Source organism: Lepus europaeus, chromosome 10, assembly GCF_033115175.1.
Source record: "Lepus europaeus isolate LE1 chromosome 10, mLepTim1.pri, whole genome shotgun sequence".
Lineage (NCBI taxonomy): Eukaryota > Metazoa > Chordata > Mammalia > Lagomorpha > Leporidae > Lepus > Lepus europaeus.
In genome coordinates this window covers 59,812,760-59,824,478 of record NC_084836.1, presented here as the reverse complement: position 1 = coordinate 59,824,478, position 11,719 = coordinate 59,812,760, and positions in this window count along the sequence as shown.

Here is an 11,719-nt window from a genome sequence, read left to right as displayed (position 1 = left end):
CCCAAGTGCTTGGGCACCTGCACCCACATGGGAGACCATGAGGAAGCTCCTGGCTTTGGATCGGCATAGTTCTCTCCATAATGGCCATTTTGAGGGGTGAACCAACAGAAGGAAGACCTTTCTCTCTGTTTCTTTCTCTCACTGTCTGTAACTCTACCTCTTAAATAAATAAAATCTTAAAAAAAATTGATGGGGAAGCAGGGAGGGGAAAATTATATCGGATGTGGTGTCATGGAAGGTGTTTATATTACCTTTAGGTTGCTTTGAGTGAGAATAATAACTTCTCTAATTGTAATTGTTAGAAGAGTGGAAGAGAATCAGAATGAGGATCAGTATGAGTCTCGGCATTTCTGAGTGTTTAAGAACAGGTGACATGTTATTCAGGTTAAGTCCCAGACAGATCATTTCACTTCCCTGAGCCTCATTTTCCTAATGTACAAACTAGTTCTAATACCTGGCTCCCTTGAAGACACTTTGTTAGGATTACTATAAGTATGGCTCATACTTACTGAAACATGTCTATGTACCACACTTTCAATGCACCTAAAATACACTATCTTACTCCATCTCAAAATTTCCTTTGGAGTACCACGTGACTACATTTGTTTTTAAATGATGTGTTAGCATTCTCCAAAAAAAGTAGAGTAAGCAGGGTATAGGGAAATCAGAGAAATTCTTTTAAGTAACTAGCTGGCTCTTGTATTTTGGGGAAGGGCTGGGAAGTAGATCTTCAGTTTGTGCTGGTAGCTACTGAACCAAGGAAAAGTTGGATGTTGCAGTCCTTAAGCTAATGGTAGCCTGGAGGCAAAATCCCATCTTCCTGGGTGGATGTCAGTTTTCCACTAAAGCCTTAAAATGACTAGGTAAGGCCTGCCCTTATCTGATTTCTTCCTATGGAGGAAAATGTGCTTCACTGAAAGTCTCCTGATTTAAATGTTAATCACATTTAAAAATACACCTTTACAGCAACATCCAGACTGACATTCGACTAAACATCTGGGCACCATAGTCAAGTTGACACATACAATTAACTATCACAGATGGTGGAACTGATGCATCAGGAGGTAGCCAGATTAGAGTCACTTAGGGTATAAGAGGTAGGATAGGTTAGATGTGAAACCAAATGTTCTAACTTATGTATTTAACCATTACATATATTATTTAAACATCTGGCACAATCCCTTAATTACTAAATCTCTTATCTAATTATTTTATTCTCATCTACCTCTATTAAATAACAAAAACAAAAAAAAAACATATTTTTTTTGCCTAATCATTTGGACTTTTTTTTTTTAATTTTTGACAGGCAGAGTGGACAGTGAGAGAGAAACAGAGAGAAAGGTCTTCCTTTTGCCGTTGGTTCACCCTCCAATGGCCGCCGCGGTAGGCGCGCTGCGGCTGGCACACCGCGCTGATCCGATGGCAGGAGCCAGATGCTTCTCCTGGTCTCCCATGGGGTGCAGGGCCCAAGCACTTGGGCCATCCTCCACTGCACTCCCTGGCCACAGCAGAGAGCTGGCCTGGAAGAGGGGCAACCGGGACAGGATCGGTGCCCCGACCGGGACTAGAACCCGGTGTGCCGGCGCCACAAGGCGGAGGATTAGCCTAGTGAGCCGTGGCGCCGGCCTCATTTGGACTTTCTTTTGTAGATTTTCATTCTTAGCCTTCCTCAGGCTCCCTAGAGTTCTAAGCAAAGTCAACTGCTTAATGAAGTAAAATGATTGTGGCAGCTGTTAAAATAATATATGTACTCATGGCATGTAAAGAAATTACCAAATGTTAGAAGAAGAACCATTAAAAAAGAAGAAAGGTAACAACTCCTGCAGGTCTCATAAGGCAAGGAATGGTTTCTGTTCCTACCCACCAGGGTACAAAACGTTGGAATTTAAGATGTTATGTGGAGCAAGTACAATTATATTGGCTCAATAGCAGAACAAGATTAACCCTACAAAAGCTGTCTTTAGTTTGCCTAACAAAAGTTAAAAACAAGCCTAGAAAGGATGAAAATGTTTCTATTAACCTAATTGGCTCTTAGAAAATAGCTTAAGGGCCGGCGCCATGGCTCACTAGGCTAATCCTCTGCCTGACGCTCCCGGATTCTAGTCCCGGTCAGGGCGCCGGATTCTGTCCCAGTTGCTCCTCTTGCAGTCCAGCTCTCTGCTGTGGCCCAGGAAGGCAGTGGAGGATGGCCCAGGTGTTTGGGCCCTGCACCCTATGGGAGACCAGGATAAGCACCTGGCTCCTGGCTTCGGATCAGCACAGTTTGCTGGCCACAGCAGCCATTGGGGGGTGAACCAATGGCAAAGGTAGACCTTTCTCTCTGTCTCTCTCTCTCTCTCACTGTCCACTCTGCCTGTCCAAAAAAAAAAAAAAAAAAAGCTGAAGAATATTTATAGAAATATAAAACTTAGTCCTGAGAATGCAAAAGTTCAATCAAACATTAATAGGCATGAAAAGAAGAAAGAAAATGTAACTCATATTAAGGAGAAAAATCAATCATTGGCACCAACTCAGAAGTGACATAGGTTACAACATTGGTAGGTATAGACATTAATATTACCTTATACTAAATTCCATATGTTCAAGAAGCTCGAGGAAAGATGAATTAAATGAAGTAAAGACATGGAAGATAGAAAAAGCCAATATTAAATCTCTAGGGATGAAAACTGCAATATGCAAAATAAAAGCACTGAAAGGGATCAGTAGCAATTAGATAGATAATCAGATTTATTAGTCTTTTTTTCTGAAATATCAATGCAAATTAACCAAAATGAAACAGATTGAAAAGGGTAAATTCTGTATTCTGGCTATGATTCATATATAAATATTTTTATGTATTATATATATATATTTATATATAACATGATTTAATTTTAACAAAATATTGGGAAGAGACTATTGTTGTCACTTTATATATAAGCAAAGTGAGACACATAAGTTAATTAATTCATTTACAAAGTTACACAGCAACTAAGTACCTGAACCCATGTCAGAATAAAGACAGTTGGTCCCTGAGGTCTGTATCTTTACATCCCACTGAAGGAAAGATCAAAATCGGGAAAGAATTAGTCTTAAAGAAACTGTACCTCTGAAAGCACACATTCTAAAGCTACAGAGCACTTTATTGACTCAGTGTTGTAGGTATTGTGAGTTTGGTGTGAATATCTTTAAAGATTTGTTTAATTTTTTTGAAAGATAAAAGGAGAAAGAAAAATCTTCAATCTACTGGTCCACTCCCCAAGTGGCCACAATAGCCAGGACTGGGATAGGCTGAAACAAGGAGCCAGGACCTTCCTCTGGGTCTCCCATATTGATAGCAGGGGCCCAACCATTTGGCCCATCTTTTGCTGCCTTCTCGGGCACTGTAGCAGGGAGCTGGACCAGATGTGGAGCAGCCTGGACTTGAACTGGCACCCAGATGTGTTGCCAGCACTGCAGATGGAGGTTTAACCCACTACGCCACAACAACATCAAGGGTAGTTATCCGAGCTGTGTTCTGAATGAATTTCTCAGTGCGAATGTTATAGTCCCAGTCACAAATTCCTTGTGTGAGTATGGGGGGTTTCTAATTATTTTTTACACCAATAGATTTTTTATTAAAATGATTTTTATGATTATTAGGTCTTTATACTTTGGCTTTTTAATAACTAATGGCTACAAAAGAAATATCACATATATAAGAAATAACAACAGATAACACTTAAATACTCAGGACCTTACCAAGGCTAGAACAGGTATTGGACACTATGAATCTTGCTTTGCAGCTGTGAACATGTTCTGTTACATACATGCATGGGTTTCTTAATGTTATCTACCTCATGTAAAGTTGCTTGGTGTATGATATATGCATTCTCAGCCTTCCTAGACAATGCCAAATTGTTTTTAAAGTTATTTTATCAATTGACCCTCCCACAGTTATGTGTGCAACAGTTTCTGTTGATCCATATCCCCCATAAACCTTCACATTTTATCATTTTCAAGTTTTCCATTTAGCAGATGTAAACTGGTATATTAATCTGGATTTTTGTGCATATTATCTTATGTTTGTATTCTCAAATGCTAGAAAAATTTCACCAAGATGTACTTGGCAATCATCAGGTATCTTTTTTTCATTGTGTGGGTGAATAAAATTCAGGACTCATTGTCTTACTATGATACTGTTGATAGAAGTCAAGAGAAAGGAAGATAAATTTTGGAGAAAAATAGTAAGTTTTTTTTTTCTGTGTAGGGCAGGTAAACTTTCAAAAACGAAAACTAAAAATCTACATTGTTAATTGAAAGAAGTAGTGGAAAGTCTATTTTAAAATATCAAATAAACTTTGTTTCTTATTAACTCGCTAAATTCAGGGAGTATGTAAGGCTAAAATTATTTGCCTCACTGTATTTTCTTAAGACTTAGTATTTTCTTCTTAGCTGATGATAGAGGAAAATTATCCTGTCTTGTTTTAATGTTTTAAAATGGTGGGAAAAATGCAATTTGTGTGTATGCATATCTTTTAGCCATCCTAGATATTAAGTCATTGGATTTTTTTATGATTATGACTGCATGCTGAGATAAATGAGTCATTTGTAAGAAACCTGTCCTGGTGATGAATCACCCATTATTTCCAAGAGCAGATGTAAGTAGTGCTAATGCATACTTCAGTGTAAGAACTATTTCATTATTAAAAAAAAATAAGTGCCCTTAAAAATAGAGAAAGAAACATCAAAACAGAGAACCTGAAGCCATATTAAACTGACCTAGTCATTATGGCTTACAAAGCAAAGCAGAGTTTTATTATTATCAGTGGAATAATAAGTGCCTATGTAACTGAATATTTTAATTTAGTTAATGACTTAAACTGACTATGCAATTAGCTCCTGTTCAATGGAATACTTGTGCACAGCTTTTTAATTTGGTTTTACCTGGCTGGGCATTCCAGAGTTTTAGCAGGTCATTCAGTTTGTCATTTTCACATAAATACACCTATTCTCTTATTTAAAAAAAATAATGTTTTAAGAGTGCTGTCCTTTTCAATGTTAGAAAAAAGTACTCTTCTGGAAACGATCCTTTCCTAGGCCTTCAGAGCAAGAATGGTCCTCCTGGCACCTTGGCTTTAGACACCTGGTGTCCAGATCTATGATATAATAAATTGATGTTTTAAGCCACTCAGTATTGGTTCTTTGTTATTGCTGCCTTAGCTACTAATACAAGGTGCGGTTGCATTTATAAAGACCCATTAATACCTGGTAGGAGCTCCAAATATATTGAATATATTTTTTAAAAGTATACATGGGTGAGTAGTTTAATAGAATGATACAAAGTCTTGTGGGATTTTTAGGGGATGGACTGCATATATGTATAATAGTTTTACCTTCAGAGAATGTAAGTTACATGTATGGAATGATATTACCTATGATTGTTCTGGTGTCAGGAAGAGTTTTATTCTCTTAAGAAATTAACTTGTTTATTTTCTAGAATTTGTATCTTTATCCTGTTAGAGTCTAAGTTTTGGTCTCCTACAGCATGTTTACTGGTCTTTTAAGGCCAGTAACTTTTTGTGTTTTCTAATTTTTTAAATGCACCTGTCCTGTCATTTTTCTTTTCCCTCTTTCCCTCCCAATTCAGATTCATGTTAACTTGATCATTTTTACATGTCATTAAAAGCCAACCATAAGTCCACCCTAAAGAAGGAGGCCATATTTGGAATAATATAGGAAAACTAGGAATGAAATGAAGCAGGGATAAGATAAGGATGAACATTAGAAACTGCAGAAGTCAATGGTTCAGTTGTGCTGCCACCACAGAATAACTTGACACGAGGCTTTCAGGAGGAGCACGAAGTACTCAAGCCAAAGACAGTGCAAGTACAGCACTTACAAGACATCTTTATTTTAAATCCATGATAAGGTACTAGTCATATTTTTATTCCGAGTCTACTGGAATCTTTAGAATTATTTAACAAGGGAGTAGTCAAAGGTGGGCATGTGGCCTAGGGCTTAAGACACAGGCTGTGATAGTGTTTTAAAAACGTAAAAATGCATTTGTCTCTCTTATTCTAATGGTGGTGTTTATTGATATCTTCTGTTTCCTCTATGGTTGAGAATGTCTGTGATACTCTCTGATGACAGCAATTTCTTCCCTCCACAATGAGATCAGGATTCATCTGGCCCTATTCTGTATGATGGTCTTTGGTATAAAAAGCATATTCTAAATCAAAATCATAAGCATAGATTGGGAGTTATTAATGCAAGTATGAAAACAATTATCATGTCATGGAGTGTGCTTTCCTTCTCATCAGGACACTGAAGGAGTAAAGGAAGGATATATAGTCTGTTCCTTCCTTTGTTTCCTAAATTGGTAGCTTCTTGTAAATCTTTCCCTTCCCTGTTACTGAACACTACTACCCACACATCTCCCTTTTGAACAGTTTTGGGCTCTTTTCTGATTTGTTTCATTGTATTTGCCACTGCATGACATATATATGCATATATGTATATATTGATAAGATACTCATTTATATGTGTGTGCATTGCTTTGCCATCATAGGGATTGCATTAATGTTGCACATTTGTACCTAGTTTCATGTACTATGTATCTCTAAAATGCAAATGATGCTTGGAATACAGGGGACTATCAGTAAATATGTCTTGAACAAACGAGAGCTCCTCAGTGGCCTCAGATTTTGCTTCATCCTTGTGGTTCAACTGGCTCTAGACATTTTGTCTGAGTCTTTCCCTTCATTTCATGGAATTCCTAAGACATTCTCTGACACTATTTCTGTTTCTCCTATATGCTACTCTATCCTGCTTTTTCCCTTTTTAAAGACTTATTTATTTATTTTGAAAATCAGAGTTACAGAGATGGAGAGACAGATATTTACCATCCAGTAGTTCACTCCCCAGATGGCCGCAATAGCCCAGGCGGAGACAGGCCAAAGCCAGGAGCCAGAAGCTTCATCTGGGTCTCCCAGATGGATGCAGGGGACCAAATGCTTGGGCAATGTTCTGGTGCTTTTCCCAAGCCAAGAGCAGGGAGCTGGATTGGAAGTGGAGCAGCCAGGATGTGAACCAGATCCCATAGGAATTGCCAGCATCTTGGGTGGTGGCTTTACCCACTATGCCATCACCCTGAATTGTGTTTTCCTCCTTTTCTTGAATAGCTGTCTTCACATTTCAGAATAGGCCTGGAATTTAATCTTCTTTTGGGTTCTTTTTATTCCTGACTTTAACTGTTGATGATAGGTCAGGAAAAACAGCATACCTCTGGCCCACATCCTTGTGTTTTTCCAATCGCTAGTTCTTTAGCTAAACCCTTTCTCCCAGGCCAGCTCCTCTCATTTACTACAAGTCAGCCGATGGACTTGGTGGTATGTATACTAGATGTCTGGTTAGGGCTAAATCCTGGCAGATGTCGGTATACCTACTCCAAGAGTCCCATTCTATCCATGCCTGAGACACTTGACTATTCAGGATTGAATCCATGGGTATATATCATTTATTAGATTTATTGTGTGCTCCAAGGGGCAGGGTTAAGAAGAGTTAGAGCTGATTCTGGGATCCCCAGTGGAATATTTTATGAAGCACATTATGGAGATGCCTGCCTGCAGAAAGTGGGAATCTGGCAACTGGACAGTCAAGGTCCTCAAAATACAGAAGAAGGTAAGAGATCCTAGGACAATCCTGCTAGAGGGAACCAACTATTCAAACTTGAGGATCTATTGATGGTACAGATATGTATTATTATTTACCCTTTTTATTTTTAAAAATTTACTTTTCATTATATGAAATTTTAAAAAGTTAAATTTATTGAAATAGAGAGTAAAATAATGTTCTGTATCTTGAATACATTATCAATTAAACAATTGTTCCCACTTAGAATGATTTCTTTTTTTTCTAAGCAATGATTAGAGTGTTTTAATATAAAATTATATATCTTCAACTGTCTTGTTTTTGGAGGTAGGTACACCTGCAGCTGCAGAGTACACTGCACCTAATAGTGACCAATAAATGTATGTTAGGTTGATTCAGGCTCTCCTGAGAAACTGGCACCTAGAGTCCACTAGGAGGCGATGCTGGGGAGTATCAAATATAGTGGAAGATTCAAAACAAAACCTATTGAGCTCATATATGAATAATGTCATACATATATGCATTTGTCGTCATGTGCCAGGAAAGGCTAACCAGTAAATTCTGTAAGGTCACTTAAAAAATAACTCAGGTGGGGCTGGCATTGAGGTATAGCATCCCATAGTAGAGCTCCTTTCGAGTCCCGTCTGCTCTGCTTCTGATCTAGCACACTGTAATGTGCCTGGGAAGGCAATGCAAGGTGGGCCAAGATGGAGTTCTGGGTTCTGGGCTTCAGTCTAGTTCATTCAGAGCTGTTGCAGCCATTTGGGAAGTGGACCAGCAGATGGAAGATGATTTTCTCTGCCTCTCTATCTCTGTCACTGTACCTTTCAAATAAATAAAACACACATTTACAGAAAAAAGGAAGTAATTCAGGAAATACTGGCTAGCTCTAGAAGTGGAAAGTGATAAAAGCAGCTAAGTTTTATTTTGTAGTCATAGCTCATTAGTTTAGCAGAAAAAGGTAGGCCAAATCTAAATGTAATATAGTATCTAAGAGATTCTAACTTGTCCCACAGTCAATCTGTGACCTCTGTGTTAGCCAGGCTAAGAAATACGGAACACATGCCATTCCAAAGCTGAAGTTAAAGAAGGCCTGTCTTGTTGAAAGGCTGCAAAGAGACATTCTGTTGAATGTACAGGTTTTTAAATGAGAGTCTACCGCTCATTCTTTTTTTCCCCTCATTGATTTTTTTAAATACCAGGCAAGCTTTCAAACTTTTTCCAGAAAATGAGTTTCTATAAAGGACAAAACTCCTTTGAGTAGCATCTGTGAAGTATTCAATCAAGATGATATCACTGGCCACAGAAAACATCTTGCAAACTGAATATATGAACCTTTACTCTGTAACATTCTCACCTAATTGCCATGTTTTTGTGCTTCCAAGAGCATTCTTAATATTTAAAATGATGTTAAAAGTGATTTCATTCAAGAATGAGCTATTGCCTCACAAGGCAATTGAATTCTTATCTTGGAAAATGCATGCTAACAGACACACAAACCTGACACCTCTTTCTGCAAAAAACTTGATTATATCTAACCATGTTTATGTTCCCAAAACTCCATGGATAAACACTCAAGTCACTGGCTCCTTCTCTATGTATGCTCTTTTCTTAAAAACTTCCTTTATTTCTAAAGCTTTGATCTTGTTTCTATATATATTACTCCAAAACCTTAATTAACACCATTTTCTTCTTAACCCTATATTTACCTAGTAGTCATTTCTCTTTTTTTAACTTTTATTTAGTAAACATAAATTTCCAAAGTACAGTTTATGGATTACAATGGCTCCCCCCCCCATAACTTCCTTCCCACTTGCACCCCTCCCATCTCCCACTCCCTCTCGCATTCCATTCACATCAAGATTCATTTTCAATTGTCTTTATCTACAGAAGATCGATTTAGTATATAAAGATTTCATCAGTTTGCACCCACACAGAACATAAAGTGTAAAAATACTGTTTCAGTACTAGTTATAGCATTACTTCACATTGGACAACACGTTAAGGACAGAGATCCCACATGAGGAGTAAGTACACAGTGACTCCTGTTGTTGACTTAACAATTTGACACTCTTGTTTATAGCGTCAGTAATCTCCCTAGGCTCTAGTCATGATTTGCCAAGGCTATTGAAGCCTTTTGAGTTTGCCCAACTTTGATCTTATTCAGACAATGTCATGTCAAAGTGGAAGTTCTCTCCTCCCTTCAGAGAAAGGTACCTCCTTCTTTGATGGTCCCATTCTTTCCACTGGGATCTCACTCACAAAGATCTTTCATTTAGGTCCTTTTTTTTTCCAGATTGTCTTGGCTTTCCATGCCTACAATACTTTCATGTGCTCTTCAGCCAGATCCGAATGCCTTAAGGGCTGATTCTGAGGCCAGAGTGCTATTTAGGACATCTGCCATTCTATGAATCTGCTGTGTATCCCACTTCCCATGTTGGATCATTTTCTCCCTTTTTTATTCTATCAGTATTATACACTAGTCTTGTTTGTGTGATCCCTTTGATTCTTAGACCTATCAGTGTGATCAATTGTGAACTGGATCACTTGGACTAGTGAGATGGCATTGGTATATGCCACCTTGATGGGAATATATTGGAATCCCCTGGCACATTTCTAACTCCACTGTTTGGGGCAAGTCCGATTGAGCATGTCCCAAATTGTACATCTCCTTCCTCTCTTATTCCCACTCTTATATTTAACAGGGACCACTTTTCAGTTAAATTTCAATACCTAAGAATAATTGTGTGTCAATTACAGAGTTCAACCAATAGTATTAACTAGAACAACAACAACAAAAATACTAAAAGGGATAAAGTATTAAATTGTACATCAACAGTCAGGACAAGGACTGATCAAGTCACTGTTTCTCATAGTGTCCATTTCACTTCAACAGGTTTCCCCTTTGGTGCTCAGTTAGTTGTCGCTGATCAGGGAGAACATATGATATTTGTCCCTTTGGGGATGGCTTAATTCACTCAGCATGATGTTTCCCAGATTCCTCCATTTTGTTGCAAATGACCGGATTTCATTGTTTTTGACTGCTATATAGTAGTCTTTTCTTAAAACAGACTTGCTCATCACTTCCCATTTCAAACAATCAAAGTAAACAAAGTAATTAGTAATCTTGACTCTTATTTCCTCATTGCTCTTGATCGTAATATTGATATGTGCCATTGATAAAGATGGGGACAGAGAAAGAAGGTGCACTGGAGCCAGAAGATGGAATCAACATGAAGTACAATGTACAATGGAAGTTCTAGAAGATGTCTGACTTGGATATTGATCTGTGTCAGGAAAACATCCATTTTGTTCATTTAACAGGCAGTTAATACACTTCCCCCAATGACATCACTTCTAATTCTGTTTTTATCTGCTCTAGTGTGTCATTTGTGGTTTCAATCATCAATTCTTAATCTTCTAGAAGATGGCATTTTCAGTAAGAAAGACCAGAAATGTATCAGTTAATGTCTTGAATTGAATAAATTTTCTGATAACTGTCTGAAGAATTGAAAATCTCCATTACTGCCATTTAATGCCTCAGAACCAGACTCCACCATTTCCAAATTTGTCTTCCATTTTGGTATAAATATACCCAGCATTTTCTTTAGGACTAGATTTTTTTTTCACAGAAGAGAACTTTCTAAAGACACATTCCAATTTCATCCCTTTAAAATCAGTGATGGAAATTGAAAATATTCGTATTTTTATGCAACTGTCTGAATCTAAATGTATCTACTAGGTGCCAGTAAGACAAAGAGTAAAAGCATGATCCTTGTATTCAACTGATCTGGCTTTAAATCTTACTCCACCAGAAATCACAGGTCCTACATTTGTAAATTATTTCAGATGAGTCTTTTGGCCAATGAATGCAAGCATGTTCCTTCTAATAATTGGGAGCTAATTTTTTTAAAAAACTCAAAACACAAAAAGAGATGCTGAGTGTATCAGTATTGCTGCAAACATAATTTTGTAGTTTTATATCATTGTCACATAATGGTTAAGAATGTTATAGTTTTAATAATCTGTGATTACTTTAAAATTTACTGTAAATAGGTGAAATGCTCGCTTTTCCATTCAATGTTTGTTTATTGCCATTAGTTAAATA